Raw genomic sequence first — 20698 nt, 5'->3', positions numbered from 1 at the left:
CATGTATATATGTACATTTATGTGATCCAACATGTGGAGGGAGATTTTTACCCATACTGAGATAGATTCTACATTGGCACATGTTCTGACATGATGTGAGAGATACAATGCCACACCTCACTGATGTTCCAACATAGTGTTGGTGATGATTTCATGTTGTTGATGGTAGAAAGCTAAGCTTGAGAACACGATACCACATACATGGATATGTGAGGGATTCTTATATATTTTGTGTATTCCTACTTGATGCAAAGCGATATGGAGACTCTTGCATGCTTGTAGAGGGGCAACCATGGTTGCTTGATTGTTTGGGCATCGATAGGAAATTGGGCAAGCCCTAGCCATGTATGCCTTTAGCTCTAGCGATAGCCTGTGTGTGCCTTCTCCATGAGGTATCACTATTGCAGGATGTTGCTTGCACATCCTTTTTCCACAAGGTACATTTACATGTGACATACAATCATTGCATGCCTTCTCTTCTTGGTGTATGGTCATGTAGTGTGATGACATGATACGGGATCTAGCCAAGGTGTACATTGTCATGACATGTGGGGTAGTGTGTTCACTCCACACCACATGATGGGCTATTGCGATAGCCAAATGATTGTTCCCTCCTTCCTAATTTGGTGGCTAATTCTAGTCTCCTAGTGATGTAATGTACAATATATGATCATTTCTTTTATTTTTCTCATGTGGACCAAAAAAATTTTTTTTATCCTTGTCTGTGATGGTTTAGCCACATTTTTTGAACCTTTTTCTCATAGTTTTAGTTCTTACATTTGATGTAGTGTTGACAATTCCATGGATTTTCCTTCTTTTAATGTTGAAATTGAAAATTTATTTCATTTTCTCTCTCTCTCTCTCATTTATGAACTTTGGTTGCTAAACTAGTTTATTGTTATTGTTTTTTAATGTTGGTCAGGCATTGTAATGTGATTTCTCACCAAGGACGTATAAGGTAGACCTGGTTAAGTGTATATGAGGGAGCTGACATGGGGAAACTTGAGAATGGGGCTATGTGAGGCTTTTATGTAGCTAGGATCCACTACCCACCTATGTGGTGACTGTCTCTTGGGGGCTAACCACCTTACATAAACAAGGGATAGGAATTGTGGTCTTGTATGAATAGTCACACTGTATGTGTATGGCCTAACACCATAAAGCCACTGAGTGAGAGGTATGGAATATGGAATATGGATTATGGATTATGGATTATGGATTATGCACTATGGATTATGCATTATGGACTATGGACTTTGGATATTGGATGTCCTTTGTGACCAAGTGTGGGGACTTATCTAGAGAGACATGCCCATTTATGTGGCCTTGTGATGTGTATTTCTTAGTGATGCGGATAAGTATGTATGTGTTTATTGGTATTGTAATATAAATATATTATTTTGTTGTTATAAATAGATGTTAGAAATGTATTATCATGCTTGAAAGTGTAAATTCATCATTTTTTCTATCTTACATATACCAATGTTATAAAATTTGGAAATTTCAAAGTAGGTCCTACAAGAATCTCTACTATGGGTGATGGTATATTGAGTGGAATTGAGTGATTTTGTGTGTTACTATATTTGAATGGGTAAATAATGGTGTATCTTGTTGCTTATTATTAGTAATTTGTGGATTTTTAAAGTTCAATGAATGGAAGAGTTCTTCTTTTACTACCTTATTTGAAGTTAGAAGTTTAGGTAATGATAGAAAATGAATGGATTTGGATGCTTCTACATGTTGGCTAACCATTTGTATGAGTAATTTAGCTATGTTGTTGCATATAAGATGCATATAAAAGATTGGTCAAAGACGTTCTAGGACTAATGTGTGCTATATTTCCATCTTAACTTTTGTGACTTCCAAGAGTAAGTTGAATCCAAGGGGGGAAGAATGTAATACCTCTCTAACCCTAGCATGATAAGAAAAGTATTATGTTACTAGACCTACACTTATATGTGGATGAAGTAAGAATTGAAACGATAATAAATGTAGATAGTGATGTTTGTTAGATGTAGAGGTTACTGTGATGATAAAGTTACTACTAATATGGTTAATTATTGAAATTAGCATGGTTATGTTTCTATGAATTTAATATTTTGGTTACCTATATGTCATGAGGATGTGTAGGTATAATGTGTAAATATTCTAATTTTTATTTTTAGAATATGATCATTTAATTATACTCTATTAATTATGGAATGTGTTATTGACTAGTGGATTTCCTAACTATGTTTGTTATGCTATCTCTTTTGGGAAATAAACTATGATCTAGGGTAGCACCTTCTATATCTATTTCTTGATTATGTTTCTATGGATTTATATTATCCTTAGTGGTATGTTGTTTGTTTCCTGTTAGATGTAGATATACTAAAATTATTTATTGAAGGTTGCTTAGACATCATGGATCTATGTTTCAAGACATGATTATGTTATGATGATTTATATTTTAAGGACTTATTGGTGGTATTAGGGTTTATGGTTACACTTATGATTTCCTAATGATTTTCATATGATGAGGTTATAACAATTATATTAGGGTTTATTGTTTATGATTTCTTATGACTTTGACATGTAGACAATGTATTATGATCGTAAAGGACCATGGTGTACTATCACATGTTTCAGGTGATTCTATTGGAGCATTGATTATGATTACTAATTTTATTGTTAGATGTATATGTGGATATATATGTTGTGCATGTTTTTTGTGTTTTGGTTTATGTAGGTACCAAGAATCAACTCCACCTAGATTCATAGGTCTGAACATCCCTAAATAATCCCTAACGGTGCTATGGGGAGCTAGTATTAAGGCCCAAGTGACCTAATCCTAGTCATCATCTCAAACTAAGACAGTTACCTTGATCTTGAGTTTACCTTCTTAGGATTGGGCCATATGAACACAATGTATGTTTAGCCTAAGTCAGTGAGCTTTGGTTGTGTGTGGTGTTTGATGTTTTTCTCTTGGTTGCATTTATTAGAATTTATGTGTTATGTGATTAATAATATTTATGTGGTTAGTAACATTATTTATGATATAAATATTCCCCATCCATATTCCTATTATTATTACTCTTAATATTATTTTTTATTTTATCTCCCTTTTAATGTAATGTAAATTTTTAATATTAATATTATAATATTTGACCTTATTTTGAGAAAATCATGAGCTATTATGGTATGTGTTAATAAATTATTGTGTGGAGTAATGATATAACCTTTTCACTTGTATAATTGTATTTTGGGAGGAAGTAAATAACATTTATTTATTATTATTCATTTGGTGGGAGTTGGTTGAATATATGAGTTTCATTAATTGATTTATTTTTTTGGATTTGTATAGTTTTTTTATTGGGTGGTTGTGGTATTCCCATACAAGTTTTTGGGAAGGGAATTATTATTATTTTTTGTTTTTGGGAGAGAGTGGATGCAAATTTTGGTAGGAGTTTTTGAGAGGAAGTTTGAAGTGATTTTGAGAGGGTTTTGGAAGGAATTTCTTGCATTCTTGAGTGCATTTTAGGAGGAGATCTTTGGTGATTGGTTTTTATAATGGATTGAGGACTGGCTAGAATTTTTTATTGCTACAGGTTTCTTATTTTCTAGTTGGAATTTGTTGTTGTGCATGGGAGTTCTATTGTGTGATTTTCTCCTTCTTTCTCCTTGTTCTTCATAGGATTCGAGGTAGGGTTTATTTCCCTCTTTGTTTTATCTTTTCTTCATTTCTAATGAAAGGGAAAAATCATGAATTTAGACTCTTTTATATCAATTTGGAACTGGTTTTGATTTACGGTTATGTATGTTAAGTTTTCAGTTGGAATGCTCTCTTTTTCCTTGAGTTTTAAGGAACTATTTTTAGGGTTTTAAGTCTTGTTTTCTATTTATGAGTCTTTGGATCAAATTGAAGGGTTTTCTAGAAGGGAAATAGGTACCCCTCAAATAGGTCTTCGCTTGATTTTGCTTCTAGGGACCAATGGATGCGCAATTGTGAGTCCTAAGTAGACCTTCTACAACTGTGCAATTTTAGGATTAACTGCATAGTTACATTGCCAAATGGGCATTATTAAGTGTCAAATGCACAACAATAAGTTTCATTTGTGTTGGTTTGCAATTTGGGTCCTGTTTGGCCTTGTTTGATCAGTTAGGGTTCCTCGAAGCATACCAGAGGCTTGGGTTGAGTATGTACCTATTGATTATGTATTCTAGGGGTCTATATGGCCTGAATTGGATTGATTCATTTTTACATGTTCTTCTCTATGTTTGGATGTGAAAGGATCATTTGTTGTTGCATTCGGAATTGGTTTCATTGATGAATATTGATGGATAAGGTCTAAGAAGTCCTATGTGTATGATTTATGATTCAGTATCTTGATTATGGACTTGTGTATGATTCTTATAATTCCTTCGATTGAACCCTAGGTTAGAGGTTTCTAGGTACAATTGAGGGAGAGTGGCTCTCAATGGGGTTCAGGGCCCTAAAGAGGCTTCCAAGGTAACCCATTGTGAGTCTCCTAATCAAGAGATAATCTAATAAATGAACTGGGGAGAAAATACACATTAACAAGATAATTTGGTGCCCCAAGAATTGCCTTAAGTGCTCATATAGGGTGATGATGGGAATAGGAAGACCCGGTTGTCCTTGTACCTTGGATGGATCTAGTCTTCTTCTTTTTTTCTTTCTAGTACTTCCTTGTTCAAGATGCAACTTATTCAGTTATTGTATTAGCTTATGTCATGTATCACTATTAAGCAATACATAATTGCAATTATTGTTATTGTATTTTGGTCACTCCATATAAAGGATGTTGTAAATTGGATTAAGGTAATCATTATTCATGTAACCCTAGAGTATAGTTTAAGTGGTTTGGTGTTGGTATCGACTACTCCTGTGTGGATGGATGATTTATCATTATTCTAAAAGGTTATCATAGGAACACTTGGTTTGGTGCTTAAAATGAACATAGTTGTATTTGTTTACATTTTATGTAATGTTATTGCTATTTCATTTATGGATTATGTATCTCAAGTCTTGTTTAGGAATGTTGCATAGTAGTGACATTAGGGAACCCAAAAGAGGACATAGTTTATATGTATGTTTATCTTTTTCTTATGCCTTTATAGTAGTTAATTCCATGATGAGTTTATAGATGTAATATAATTTGTAAAAAAACATTATTTCTTTGTTATTTTAGATTGTTGTTGCTAGTCCTCTAGGGTTCCTTAGTGGGGTGTTACACAAGATATGTAAGACCAAATGTGTGAGCTAGATCTGCATAATCTAGTTGTTCCCTATAATTCCATGTGCAACCCCTTGATATATGTATTCATGTTCATATTAAAGCTCCTGCATCCTATACTATGAATGAACAACAAAGGGGAGAACTATTTTAGAAGTTTCAAGAACGAAAAAAATTAGCTTCTAATTAGATAAGAGCAAGGATAATATAGCATAAAAAGATTGTGGATGAATGGATATAACTAACTAATAAACCAAGTAGCTGACAAAATTATTCAAAGAAAAAATGAGGATTACAAGAGATTCAAGAAACTAGTAATAGGACCAAGTAAAAATGCATAGGGTTTCTATTAGAATAAGTGGAATAATATCATCTTGGAGTTAAAAAGAAAGGAACCCCATTCAGTACATTGCATCAACTTCAAGGGTACATAGGTGTTGGCCATTTGGAGGAATTTATTTCTGTTACATTGATGTCAACACTAGCTATTTTGGATTCTTTATCAACACCCTTCTGGTCCTGGTAGGTGGAGTGGTTTTTGGTTGGTTTGGATCTGGCATGATCCAGTATGCCCCGGTATGGTTTGGTTATGGCATTGGATTACTCATGTTCATATTTAGTCAGTTAGTTTTGGTCTAGTGATCAGATGCTATCCTTCTTGCTTGGAAGCTTGGTTTGTGATTCCGACGAGGGTTTCACTGGTAGAGATTTTGATAAAGATCTTTGATGATATGCATAAGTGGTGTTGGTGAAGCTTTTGGTATGGATTTAGGATGCTGATGGTGATCATGTTCGAGAATTGGTAGATTTATATCATTTCTTTAGCGTGTGGACCTATATTGGGTCTCGGTTCATCTAGGTTATGGACTGGCTTAATGTAATGTGTGGATTGAACCTCTCGATATGTTTCTAAGATGTCTTATGTGTTGGATATTATTTGTTTGGTCTAAGGACGACATGTTTTGTAATTATGTAATTGTTTTATTTTTTGGTAGCCAACCTGATTGTTTATGGTTGAGGGTTTGTATATATATGATGTAAGATCTCACTATAGATCATCATGGTATATGGTCAGGGAATGGGATATGTATATGTAATGTGTGAATAATGTAATATCATTTAGGCAAAGGATTTAGTCGATCATTGGAGATCGAATTGGTTTTATGTAAGAGGATTTAGTCCTTTGATATTGAGCTTAACCAGAACTATACTCAGGCATACGAAATGCTATCTTCGCAGTTCACTCCTTATTTCGGATTGTAGTCTAGATTTCTATGTAGTCAGTGAGACTGCTTTTGTGATGAGCAGTGCACTCTAGGTTGTTGGCCTTCCTACAAGTGCAGGCCCCTCAATTGTAATTCACATACTTACTACAGAAGTATTATTTGACTGTGGGTAGGCTTGTTGAAATCCAATAACACTGAGAGGGGGGGGGGGTGAATCAGTGTTATACAAAAATGATAAATTTTAGCCTTATTAAAACATTCATACACCAACCGGTATACCGGTACATACAGAATTGAAAGAAGTGAAAAAACCAATAAGCCAATCACATAAATGAGAACCAGAACACACAAAATTATACGTGGAAAATCTCGAAGAGGAAAAACCACGGTGGGATTTGTGACCCACAATATCAATCCACTGGCCATATGAAGAGATATTACAAAATATGAGGGGCTTGCACTTGCAGGAAGGCTTACAGCCTAGAGCACACTACTCAATCACAAAACGAGCCTCACTAACTACATATAAATCCAGACTACAATTTGGAGAAGTGTTGAACTACTAAGATAGCATCTTCTATGCCAGAATATAGTTTTGGTTTAAGCTTTGTCTGTTCTGGTCTGAAACCCTAAACCCTTTATCGAAATAACCCTTACATAAATTTCCTCACATACATAATCTCTTTGAAATATTTTGCATCATATTACATTCAGATATCCTTAATCTACTATCTCATTGCCATTCATAAAATGATCTATCAAACTGACCTATATTGTAGTACCCCTCCTCGATTAGCCTCTTTTTGTATATTTTGATTTACTTCAGTGGCTATTCAGTGGAACATTTTTGTATATTGATTCGGATGTTATGCGATGTTATTTCATGCTTTATCTAGATCTATGGTGTATGCTTTTATGCAGTATCTCAGTGCTTATGTTTAATGTTATTTTATGGATCATTATCATGGACTGACACTTTTACCTTATATTGCGATGCGTTATTATTATGTTGTGTGTTTGCAAGTGTATTGGGATGCGAGCTGATGATTTTCTTTCACTCACTTTGGTGAGACAGGGAACATCACCATTCTCCTTCATTAGTGTGCATGTCATGTCTGTATATATATTGGTCTATATGCACGTGTGGTTCTTTGGTGCAGGACATTGCAGGTACTAGTATTGAGTAGGTATGGGGTATTGACTCCACCTAGTTTCACAGGTCTGAGCATTCCTTATATATCCGATGGGAGTGGAAGAGATAGCTGTTGTACCCTAGTTTGACCCACAGTTACACTCATGTGAGTGTTGTCAATCAGTTGTCTTTCCCGTATGGCTATTATGCGAGTCATAGTGCCTTGGTTTGGTCATTTGATTATTCTTGGTTTTGCGTGTTTCCATATATTTAAATGGTTATATAATTAAACGGATGATGCTTTCTTATGTTGACATAATTAGTTGATTATTATGCTCTGTGATTATTGATTTAATTAACTAATGAATTGCTAGACTAAATGGTTAAATGGCTTATTTATTTTGTATGGTGCATTGGTATATTTTGGAAGGAAATAAATAATTGCCTAGCCATTTAAATGTTAAATACTTATTTTGAAATAAAGTATTGTTTTTAAGAAGAAATAAAATAAAAAGATTTCTTTTTTACTTTTCCATTTGACTTTTTCATGTTAATAGTTGGAAATGAATTATTTTTGAAAAAAGGAGTAGATCTAATTGCTTTTTAGTTTTAAAAATATTTAAACCTAATTGGTTGGGGAATTTTCTAACCTAGAAAGTTTAGGTTAAAAGGTAATTTTTATGTTATTCCTAAGATTCACGGGAAGAAAGAAGAGGCGAATTTTGGAGAGAAATTCTGGAAAACTTCCTGGAGGAACTAGAAATTTGACCTGGTTTGTAAGACTGGAAATTCTTCATCTCTTTGCTTGTTGTTGCTTCAAGGTTGGAGGTTCTCTTCTTGTTTGGAATTTGTTATTTGAAAATTTTCAATTTGCTTCTTGTATGTGGAAATTTATGCAGTCTTCCTGTAGTTGTTTGTAGGATGATTGGAATGGAAGAAAGAGTGTTTATTATTGTCGGTTTTATGAAAACGATATCATATGTTTGCATTTAGGAAAGAAATGGTTCATTTCTCTATCTATTGTGTGTTTGTTCTTGAAATCAATTTCTTGTTTTAGCTCTTCTATTTGGAAAGAATGAACTAGATTTAGCTTGGTGTGTGCGTTCTAGTGTCTTGTTGTCCAAGATTTGGGGTTTCTGTGGGATTTTATTTCACCATTTACCTTATTGGTAAATTTCCATTAGAATTGCATTTGGCACTGTGTATGTGTGTGTCCGTGAAATTTTCTGGAAATGAATTGTTTTCATGTTTAAATGATTGGGTGGAGTGTTGATTTTAATGCCTTGGAGGCATGTATTTTATTTGTTTGGTTTTGTCGATCTTACCTCACCCCGTGGCGGGCTAGTCCCACCACATGGGTCGATAGTCTATGTTGCCCGCAAGTAGCAGTACTACCGATCGGCAGTACTGCTATGCAGTAGCAGTACTACCATTTGGTAGCTACTGCTACCAACGATAGCAGCACTATCGGTCGGTAGAACTGTTGTTGAATGGTAGTGCCTACTACCAGTTGGCAGTAGTGCTACCAGTCGATAGTCCTGCTACCAGTCGACAGCAGTACTACCAGCACGTAGTGCATGTGGCCTCAACAGCAGCACTACTATGGGTTGCTTTAACCCCCACGTACCATGTCCCCTCACCAGTATAAACCAGTTAGTGCAATAAGTTAACTTTATAAAATGAAATATATTTTGTGAAATGGTTGTTGTGTTGAATGAAAATGGTGAATATATTATCAATGGAAATTAAGGCATGAATTAGGGATTCAAATTGGTTAATTTGGATATATTCTGGAAATGAATTAAATCCTTGTTTGGAATTCATGTTTAATTCGGTTGAACATTTAATGTGGATTTCATTCTTGTTTGAATATTGATTTGGAAATTGAATAATGTGACTGCTGGAAAGAGTGTTTTATTTAATTTTCAACCAATGATGTTGCAAGTGTTTATGATTTTGTTTTCTCAAAGATTGTCTGAATACAGACTTAGTGAAATTAGCTATGCTTGCAAGTGTATATGTGTTTTTCTGGTCTGTGGTTCAATCATCCTATGGTGGCTATTGCCATTACAGTAAGAAAGATTGTTGGCATTTCAATATCAAGAGATTGTTGATATTCAATAGGGATATTGAGAAGGTTGTTGAAGATTATTGATATAACTAAAGAATGATGATAACTATCTTTATAACATTATTTTTTCATTGATGTCAAGAAATTGATTATTTGATTTAGTATGATGTTGCCATATCTTGAGAAGATTGATTCGAAGAGAATTAAGATGTTGGTAAAAGACACAGAAAGAATGTGATGAATAAGGGGAGGAATAAATTATTCAATGAGCAACTATTACCGAGTTAGACAATGATACGATCATGATGTTTAGATTGTTTTGATATCCTACAAATGTTGTTGATTGTAAGGTTAATACTATACTATGTCACCGAGTAAAGAACCTAGTTGGTAAACCCTAAGGTTATTGCTATTGGTTAATGAAGGCGGAATGTCTACCAAGTAAAGTTTAGTATTTACCGAGTTGCAACCGAGTTATGACAGTACGCATTGGATGGATAAAAGCATTATTTAATGAAGGACAATGATGAGCTGGAGATGTATAAATGATTGGTATGCCGTGCATGAAGTTTGTTAAGGATCTATGGCAAAGGAAAATCGGCAGGAAGATCTACAGTGCAGATTGAACTGCAATAACCTTGTGCAAGTTCCAAGATAGGAATGCAAGTCCCAAGGTAAGGTAAAAAATTTTCAGATCAAAAGGATACATTAAACCTAGTCAAGTTTGAAGATCTGATGGCTAAGATTGATCATGGGAAATGTGATCAAGGAGATTTAGCAGTTAGCAATTGTTTATAAATAAGGAATTGTTAATAAACAATGTATGCGAGCAAGTGTAAGCACAGGGATGCTACATAGTGATTACCGAGCACAGAAGCTTGAAGACCTGTTTGAGTAACAGAGTAGAGAGCCTAGTAGAGGGACAAGATAAGTCTTATGACTAGATTGTTTTGAGCAAATAAGAATCTTCTTTAGCATTTTAGATGTGAAGTTGCAGATAGATTTTTATTATTGTCATTTTGTAAGTGGAAAAAAATCTCTTAACCGAGTGGACTTAACAGTCTTATTTGTAAACCCTCTAGCAAGGTAACATTCTAAATGAGTGTTTGAAATCCTTTGACAAGGTCACTTCTAACAAAGTGAAGATCCTAACAAATCTGAGGGAAATCCCTTAACTGAGTCACATCTAGAAATGTGTTTGTAATCTTTAACAGGATTTGCTTTTAATCGGGCATACTCTAGAAGAGTATATTTCTTAGTGGGTCCAAAATCCCCCAGTGGTTTTTCCCTATTTGGGTTTCCACATTAAATCTGGTGTTATGAGTGTTATGATGATTATGTGCTCATAAGTTTGTATGTTTAGTAGTTTTTGGTTATGTTGCTGAAGTATAAGTTACTGAGGTTGAATCTGTCGATTTTATGGAAGTTTAAGTTTGTATGATTCACCCCCCCCTCTCATCTTGTTAGCTATTGGCATCTATACTTTACATTAAGTATCAGAACTATCAGTGGCATATTTGGTACCTTTGACCAAGTGATATATGTTGGCTTCATTGTCGTAACCATGTAGTGACTTTGCCTTATGGTTAGCCAAGAGTCAATATGTCCTTGTTTGACCACTTTGCCATAGGCCATAGGGTCCTCGAGGAGTGACCTTGTTTGTTTAGTGTCCTTTGAGAGAGTGGCTTTTGCTTGGGGGTTGCACCAAAAGTGGTAGGCATTATGACCCAATGAAAGTCAGATAATAACTGGTAATATAATGAATTGATTAAGTGGGTAGTTTCATAACATTAATAAAGATAATTGTACCTCGCACCTGGGTGAGTGCTTGTACTGAGGCTCATCATGTTGTGAGAAGGCCTGGAATGGAAAACCGACCACCTTGTCTTCATGAAAGGCTGGTAAGGTCCATATGAGTCTTAGTTGGAACCGGAGGTTCGAGAGAGGTTACCAGGATAGTGAGTTGAGACCTATGGAGGTTGTACCATGGTATCCATCTTAAGCTATGCAATGACACTCTCTCATTTGGTTCACTTGTGTGTTTGTGATGTTGAGTCACCTGGATTATTGTGGAGTCATATTGGGTTGTCGTGGAGTCGTATTGTTTTGTCGACCATGTCATGCTTATGATTGTTTGAGGGTCCTCAGCTATCTCCTAGCACGGTGGGGTGATTCCATTTTAGGAATTACATGGTTGGGTGGTAGTGTCACTTCCCATCAGATATTCAGATTTGTACCTTCATGCGAGGGTTGGCTTCGCAACTACTCTTGTGGTTCGTGGCTCATGATTCATCCCATGTTTGGAGATTATTTGTATTTGGAGACCTATGTATTCATTATAAAATTGATCTTATGTAACCTTGTAATTGGTTAAGTTGTATCTTTATTTATATATCGAGAGGCTATGTATTGGAAGAGCAATGTAATCCTATGTTGGGATTTTTTTATCAGATTCCTTTATGATATTTGTACATGCTTATTGAAGTGTAAATTTAATGTATCCTTTCAATATTTCAATGGTGTAATCTATTATTGCTTATGGCTTCTTGCGATTATTGAGTTGATGATGAATATTTGGATTAACGATAATTGTGGAATTTATCTTTGAAGTTAATTCTTCGTTGGTAACCCTTAAGGAATTTTGGTATAAGTCTTCCACTTGTGTTATCGTGCATGTTGTGTGTTATGCACTTATTATGTTCATACTTTAAAAAAAAAAATTGTTTCACTCTTGTTGTGGGTTTTTCCTTTGGGGTTCCTGGTGGGGCATTACATTTGGTATCAGAGCCCATGTTTCAACACTGGGTACTCATGGTTTGTAGTGAGCCCATTTGTCTTGACCTTTTATGTAGGTCTTGTGGTGTGACTTCCTTGTGTCTTTCTTTGCCTTTGATCTGAACCTTTTTCCTCTTGTGCAGTGTTAGGTCATGGCTAGGAAAGCCAAGGGAGGTGGTCGTGTTGGTGGCTACACTAGAGGTAGAGGAGGAGGAAGGGGTCGAGGTTCCGATTGCCATAGTCCTTTGCCTCTACCCACTCATGTGAGTGTGGATAGAGATCAATCAGTTCACCAGGAGGAACCACATTCAGTACAGTAGGTTCCCAAAAGGGAAGAACTACGTCAGATGTTTTAGGAGGTGCTAGCTAGACTAGGCCCCAGACTTGAGGTAGATTAGCCCATCCATGGTCGAGTAGATGAATTGCTTTAGCAGATTCTAGAGAGAGAGAGAGGTCCTGGTGGACCAAGATCTAGCTATAATAGGGAACATGAGGGACTTGATGAAGTCCAATCCTCCCTTCTTTGATGGTAAAGGTACCAGTCTCAAGGAAGAGACCTAGCTTATCACTTTGGATCGGTGTTTTTCTATGTATCCTTACAATAGCAACACCAAGGCAAGATGCACAATCATATGCCTTGAGAGCTTTGCATCTATCTAGTGGAGATTAGAGGAGGAGAGGATCGGTGTGAGCATTAACACTGCATCTTGGGAGATATTCTTGGAGATATTCAAGGCATGATTTCTCTCATCCCAGTGGAGGCAGTCGCAAGAAGATGAGTTCTATGCTCTGCGCTAGTTTGGGTTGTCAGTGGATCAATTTGAGCATAGGTTCTATGAGCTCAAATAGTATGTTAGGATCAGCAATGATTAGGATATGCTTGTTCAACACTTCTTAAGGGGTCTTAATGACCACATTAGTGGAGGAGTGAGAGTTTTTGAGCCTACTTTAGTATAGGTAGTAGTGGCGAAAGTTAGGCTGGTGGAGAAGAACTTTAGTCATGATCATGGCAGCCAGTCTGGAGTTCAGATTAGTAGTGATCCTTTCAATGGGTCTAGAGGGAGAGGGAATCAGTCCCAGACTGTTGCACCTCATAGGGATCTTCAGGCACCCGCTAAGGGTGGTCAGTAGCAGCAGCAGCCACCAAGACCAAAGCAGTCTCAGGGCCAGCAGGGTGGCAACGCTCAGTTTTGGAAGAGTAGGAAGTGGCAGAAGAGTAGGCAGACATTTCTTGGATAGTCTTCTCAGGGAGCTTCTCAGGCCCCTAGTGGGGAGAGATTTCAACAGTCCAGTGGACCGTCTAGGAGTAGAGGACCAGTTCAAGGTGCTTGCTTCACTTGTGGTCAGTATGGCCACAAGGTTGCTCAGTGTCCTCAGCATGCTCACTAGACAAGTAGCCGAAGGCCAACCGCATCAGAGACGACAGTGGGGGATGTTGGCAAATCCCATAGAGTGTTTGTAGTGGTGGACGACTGCTAGGCTGAGCATTAGAGTACCATGATTGAGACCAAAGGTGTGTTGTGTTGTATTCCTATCTCTATACTTTTTTATTCTGGTGCTTCAGATTCTTTTATTTCTTCACCCATTGTGGAGCGGTGTGGGCTTGTGTCTGCTAAGCAGGCAGATAGGTGGCAAGTAGAGTTAACTATCAGTGTGTGAGTGTTGTTAGATGCCTTCATTCCCAGTTGTGAGTTGGACCTAGGACCCTTTGTCACTTCAGTTGACCTTCGAGTCCTTCCTTTGGGTTCCTATGGAATTTGTTTTGGGGATGGATTGGTTATCATCTCACAATGCTCATGTAGACTATCATCTTAAGATAGTAGAGTGTTTAGATGACCATGGCAGGAGAGTGGGGATCGTTGGAGTTCAGCGATTGATATCCTTACGTATGATTTCCGCTATGCAACTTAGGCAGTGCATGTGCCAAGAGTGTCAGCTTTTTGCAGTTGCTCTTGAGGATGTGGATGTGGAAGAGAGTCGATAAATCACTCTTGATGGTCACCCTATTCTTTGAGAATATGCTGATGTGTTTCCTTTGGATATTCTTGGTATGCCTCCAAAGCGAGACATAGACTTTTGCATTGACTTGGTTCCTAGTGTGAAACCTATTTCAAGAGAACCATATTGGATGACTACTCAGGAGTTGAGTGAGTTGAAGTTGCAAGTTTTGGAGTTGTTGGCCAAGGGGTTCATTCGTCCTAGTGTTTCTCCTTGGGGTGTGCCGGTTAATTTTGTTAAAAAGAAGGATGGTTCTCTTCGGTTATGCATCGATTATCGATAGTTGAATAAGGTAATCATCTGGAATTGATATCCATTGCCTTAGATAGATGATCTTTTTGATCAGGTAAAGGGAGCCAAGGTGTTCTCTAAGATAAATCTAAAACCTGGGTATCATCAGTTGCGCATTCATGATGCAGACATTCAAAAGATGACATTTTGTACTTGTTATGGTTACTATGAGTTCACAGTGGTGCCATTTGGGTTGACGAATGCGCCTTCAATGTTCACAAGTCTTATGAATGGGGTCTTTCGCACCTACCTTCACCACTTTGTCCTTGTGTTCTTGGATGACATATTGATTTATTTTAGATCTATGGAAGAGCATGAGGGTCACTTGTGTCAGGTATTGCAGTGCTTGAGGGAGAATCAGCTTTTTGCAAATTTGGCAAAGTGTGATTTCTTCCAGTTAGAGGTGAGATATCTCGGTCATATAGTTTCGGGAGAAGGTGTATCCATGGATCCTTCTAAGATCCAAGCCATTATTTATTGGCCAATGCCAACCAATGTTTTTGAGGTTCTAAGTTTCATGGGTTTGGTCAGATATTACCATCGCTTTGTTCAGAGTTTCTCTCAAATAGGCCATCCAATTACTTCTCTTCAGAGGAAAGGGAAGACATTTGTTTGGTCAGAGCAGTGTGAATCAACTTTTCATACCTTGAATGAACTCCTTGTTAGTGCTCCAATTTTGGCAGTTCCTGACCCATCTAGAGATTTCATGGTATGCACAGATGCCTCTTTAGAAGGTATAGGTGTGGTGCTTATGCAGGATGGACATGTGGTTGCGTATGAGTCTTGCAAACTCAAGGATCATGAGTTGAACTATCCAGTTCATGACTTGGAGTTGGCAGTTGTAGTGCATGCGTTGATTCGTTGGAGACATTTCTTATTGGCGCATATGTTTGAGCTGCATAGTGATCACCGCAATTTGCAGTATATTTTCACGCAGCCGAACTTGAATGCATGACAATGAAGATGGATGGAATTCCTCTATGAGTATGATTTTGAGGTTCATTATATTCAGGAGAAAAATAATGTAGTGGCAGATGCTTTGAGCCATAGGCGGCATGAGGTTGCAACATTGTCCCTTGGTGTGGACTTGAGTGAGATAATTCTTGGAGTTCTTCCTCAAGACACTTGGTATCAGGATGTTAGAGCCATGGCAGAGTCTAGAGGATCATTGGAGGGTATATATTCTAGATATTCTCATGAGTCAGATGGTCTTCTTCAACATCTTGGATGGATCAATGTGTTGGAAAATGCACACTCCAATGAGACATTGTAGGTGATTGAAGGTTTTGTCATCAATGGAAACCTTACAATCCTATGACACTGGCAAGGCAATCCACCGGCACTAGCAAGATTAGACTTTACACCAGAACTCAGACCACCGGCACTAGCAGTAAAAGGAAGCATATCAACACAGAGGCTGATAAGAATTTGTTTGTAAATTGTTTTGTTAATTATTGTAAAATCATTGTAAGCCAACTTGGCAAGTTGTAAAATGATTCATATATATAAGAGATCATTGTAGAACATTTTGTAAGAGATGAAAGAAAATATAGAGGTGAAATAAGGCAGACCTATTATTTGAATTATAGGTTAAGGGCTTATGTATGAAGTAGAGCTATAAACCTGTACTAGATCTGGCATAGTAGATGTTATTTTGAAGCAGTACAAGACATTGGATTTATACAATCCACTTTGTAAGTTAGTGAGACTTCCCATTTTGTAATTGAGCAGTGAGCTCTAGGCACTTGGCCTTCCTGCATGTGCAAGCCCCTATTGCAGCAGTAATATTCTCTTATTGGCCAGTAAGTGAATATTGTGGGTCACAAATCCCATCGAGGTTTTTCCCACACCGGGTTTCCTCGTTAAACTATTGTGTTATGGTGTGTTTTTCATGTGGTTGCTGTTATCTCTGTTTATTGCATTATTTCTTGTTTATCGGTATACATTATTAATATGCTTTACATGTTTTAAGTTAAGAAAATCTTATAACCGGTCAGATACTGATTCACTCCCCACTCTCGGTATCTATGGGAATCCTAACAATTGGTATCAGAGCTTGGTCCTCTATTTTTAGAAGCCTAACAACTTAAGGAATATCTTGACACTGGTAGAGATGGAAAACTTGATGAAGCAATTAGAAGCAGCTCTCTCAGACTATGATGCAGAAAAATTGAAAAATATCAAACTTGAAGATGATCTAAAAGCTGCACAGGATATTATTCAAGCACTTCAAGAAAATATTACCATTTCAAGAAACAAGAGGAGAGAAGTTTTTGAAAAGATGCAAAATGAGAATAATGAAAAGGAAACTCTTAGTGATCTGATGAATAAGCTAAAACAAGAAAACATGACAACAAAGAATCAGATGCAGGATATGACTATGAGATTTTGTAAAGAAATTGAAGATAGGAAGAGGAATGAAGAAGACTTGACTAGAAGATTGAATGATGCTGCAAATGAAAACACAAGACTTAGTTATGAAAATGATATGTTAAAGACAGATCTGATGCATGCACAAAATGACTCAAATGAATTCATGAGACAAAAAGGTATCTTGGAAGGAGAACTGGCTACTGCAAATCAACATAAAGAAAAATTCAAGCAAAGATCAAAAGAACTTGGTGACTTGTTGAAGAATTAGAAACCTAATGGTGACACTAATGGTCTTGTCTTTGAAACTGGTGAAAGCTCCAGTACAGCAAACACACAAGATCATGGAAAACCAGTAAAACAACCTACTGCTTATAAATTCAATGGCAAATGCTTTAACTATAACAAGTATGGTCATAGAGAAAATTAATGTAGATCTAGAAATTATCAGAATACCAATACACCCACCAGTCAATATTCTAAATGCAACAAAGTTGGTCATAATTCTGAAAAATTATAGAATGAATGTGAGATGTTATATTTGTGGAAGATTTGGACACTTATCTAATCAATGTAGAACACAAACCGGCATAGGATATGGAAAAGCTATTCAGAAAAATAATGTGACTTGTTATGCTTGTAACAAGATTGGACATATTGCAAAATTTTGTAGAAGCAAGTCCTCATTGGTAAATAACAAAGGTCCTAGTTTGAAAGGTAAAGAAAAAGTTGAAGAAGTTAAGCAGGAATTCTCAGAACAATGGATCAAGAAATCAAATCTAAATGTTGATAGGAACAGTCCTCCATTGGCAGAACAGAGTAACACTCCATCGGCAGAACAGAGTAACATTCCACCAGTAGGAGAGTCTTCATGTAACTGAAGAAAATTTCTTTGAGGGTTTGGCAATCAAATGTGAAACATGCTATAATTCCCTTGGTTGATGGTGAGAAGTTGAAATTACTTCTATACCAGAAAATAAGTTAAGACATTACTTAACTGACAAGCATTAAATGTGGTGGTTGGCAAAAATAACATTATAAATTAGTGTTTTGGCTCCAATTTCATTTCACCGAGCATTCAAACATTCAAAGAGCATGAAAATTCCTAAGCAAAGAAATTTCAAGCAAAGAAGTGAAACAATTCATCAAGAAATCATCCTTAAGGCAGATAAAGGTATTTATATCCATGGCTTCTTGATTTGTTCCTGAATTCATAGAAAACCCTACTGTAGTCGAAGTAATTAAACGCCCTAGACCCATATTCCAGTTAGTTCCCAAAATAGCTAAGAAAGATGATAATGTTGGTGCATTTTCTCAAATTCCCAAAGGAGTATTCTTTGTAGAAGACCCTAGAATGTACATTCATTGTCATATAGAAGAATTAGGTGATGAGGAAATCAAGAGCATGTATAAGAATATAATTTGTGCCATAACTGAGACATATGCAAAAGCCCTTCTGGAAGCACCTAAGGAACCTAAAGAAGAGGTATTTGGCAGTGTTGAAACTATTGAAAGTCAAATCCAATCAAAGAAAAGAGTAAAGAAGGTAGAAGCAATAGTAAGAAGAGGATATAGGCAAGCAAAGGCTATCAAAGAAGATGTACTTAAAAAAACCGGTATCACTGAAGATGAGTTAGAAACACTATATCTAGAAACTCACCTTTCACCAGTAGAAACTTCTTTGGAAAGTGACATGCCAGCTGCATTTAAAAGAGTTGTGAGGAAAAGAGGACCTTCACCGGTATCTACACCTTCTCATAGAAGAACCAGACAGAAACAAAAGGCAGTAAGGCCCCCGGCTAAGAAGATAACTCCAAAGAAGAAGAAGTCAACACCCAAGAAGAAGACTCAACAAAACATTCCTCCAATTGACAAACTACTAGATGAAATAACAGAGGATGGACAGCTAAAAAACATCAACAAATTATATGATTCATTATCAGTTGATGACAAGGAGAAAGTTGAAAACAATGTATTTCTACACTTGGACATTTACAAGAAATTTGTAATGCAAGTTGTAGATGAATTACCAACAGAACTATTTAAAAGACTTGAAGCTAGAAGGCAAGCTGTTGTAGAGCTTGATAAGAAAATGAAAATTGAAAAACTTCTTGTTGTTTATCCTATCAACTCACCAAAAGGGATAGATGATCTAATCTCAGAGGCTAACCGGTCAGTATTTTTGACTGCACACCGGTATGTAGAACTTGTGGTTGGTAGAGTAAATGAGGTAGCAGAGGAAACTGCAAATGCATGGGACATATTCCTTATAGAGAAGGAAAATAAGGAAGAATATAGAGACCCTAAACCCATCAAAGTATATCAGAAGGATAAGGATAAGGGAAAAGGCGAGGTTGGTGGACCACCTAGCATAAAAATAAAAGATAACTTATCCCCACTGCCTCTGAATACTCCACCGGTAGTGACTACTGATAATCAACTAGATAGTGAGAGCATGGACATATCATAAGAGGACACAAATCCTAACTTTGAGGTATTACACACAGTGGACATTGATACTCAAAAGGTCAATATTGTGGTAGACTAGGATACAACTGAGAAGATAGATATGGCTAATGAGCAACTAGTAACTGATGGTACAGAAGGCAAACTGGCAGATGACAAAACTAAGCAATAGGCTCACACAGAGAAAAAGGCTCCATCACAGCAACAGGTTCATACAGAGATAGTGCCACCGGCATCAACTGAGCAATCCAAACCTTTGCTTAAAGAAATGGAAACACAAACTGACCTACCAGAGGTCATCACAAGCAAGGAAACTACTCTCACCGGCAGAATATAGATTGTTGGCTCATCAATTAATGTAACAAAAGTTCTTCTGGATTCCATTAAGAAGACAACTGACTATAGCTCACAAGCATACAAGGCAATAGATGACACCATTCCAATTTTGAAAATGATAGCACCAAAATGTAATGTAGATAATAAAGATTCTTTGAGTAAACTTGACACTTTGTCTAAGTATATTACTGAAAACACTGTGACAGTTGAACAAATAAAAGAGGAACAATTGAAGGAGATATTAGAGAAAGAAAAAAACAAATTATTTGAGGAACAAATAAAGAAGTGTACAAGGCAATTTGACACACTTCTACCGGAACTATGTAGCACATTGAAGGAATTCAAAACTTTGTACAGGGATACATGTAAAACTAACTTTTTGATAGTTGATATAGACAAGAAAATTAGCAAGATATAGGAAGAAATAAATCAACTAGCTGACAATTTCATCAATTCATCTGATTCATTATCAGTTTTTGAGCAGAAGATAACAGGTTTTGAGGAAGAACTATTAAAAGTTAGAAAGAGACAAAGAAAGAATAAAAGGAAAGGCTAAAGATCTTAAATGGAGACTTAGTCCAAAATTGGACTATCTTGCCTCCTTAAGGAAAGAAATATCTGATGCCTTGATTTAAGGACAGAAAACACCAGCAGAGAAAATGCAACACCTCACCGATACAGTTCAGAGGACAGAGGCCGCAATAAAAGACAACAAAAAGTTCATTGAGAGCTTGAATCTAGTTTTGGCAGATCTTTTTCAGATTGTAACCAACCGGTTACAAGGATGAAGCTGGAAACC

The sequence above is a fragment of the Cryptomeria japonica genome, chromosome 6 (genome assembly GCF_030272615.1).
Source record: "Cryptomeria japonica chromosome 6, Sugi_1.0, whole genome shotgun sequence".
Classification (NCBI taxonomy): domain Eukaryota; kingdom Viridiplantae; phylum Streptophyta; class Pinopsida; order Cupressales; family Cupressaceae; genus Cryptomeria; species Cryptomeria japonica.
The sequence above is the reverse complement of the archived record's forward strand: the minus strand, read 5'-3'. Positions refer to the sequence as shown.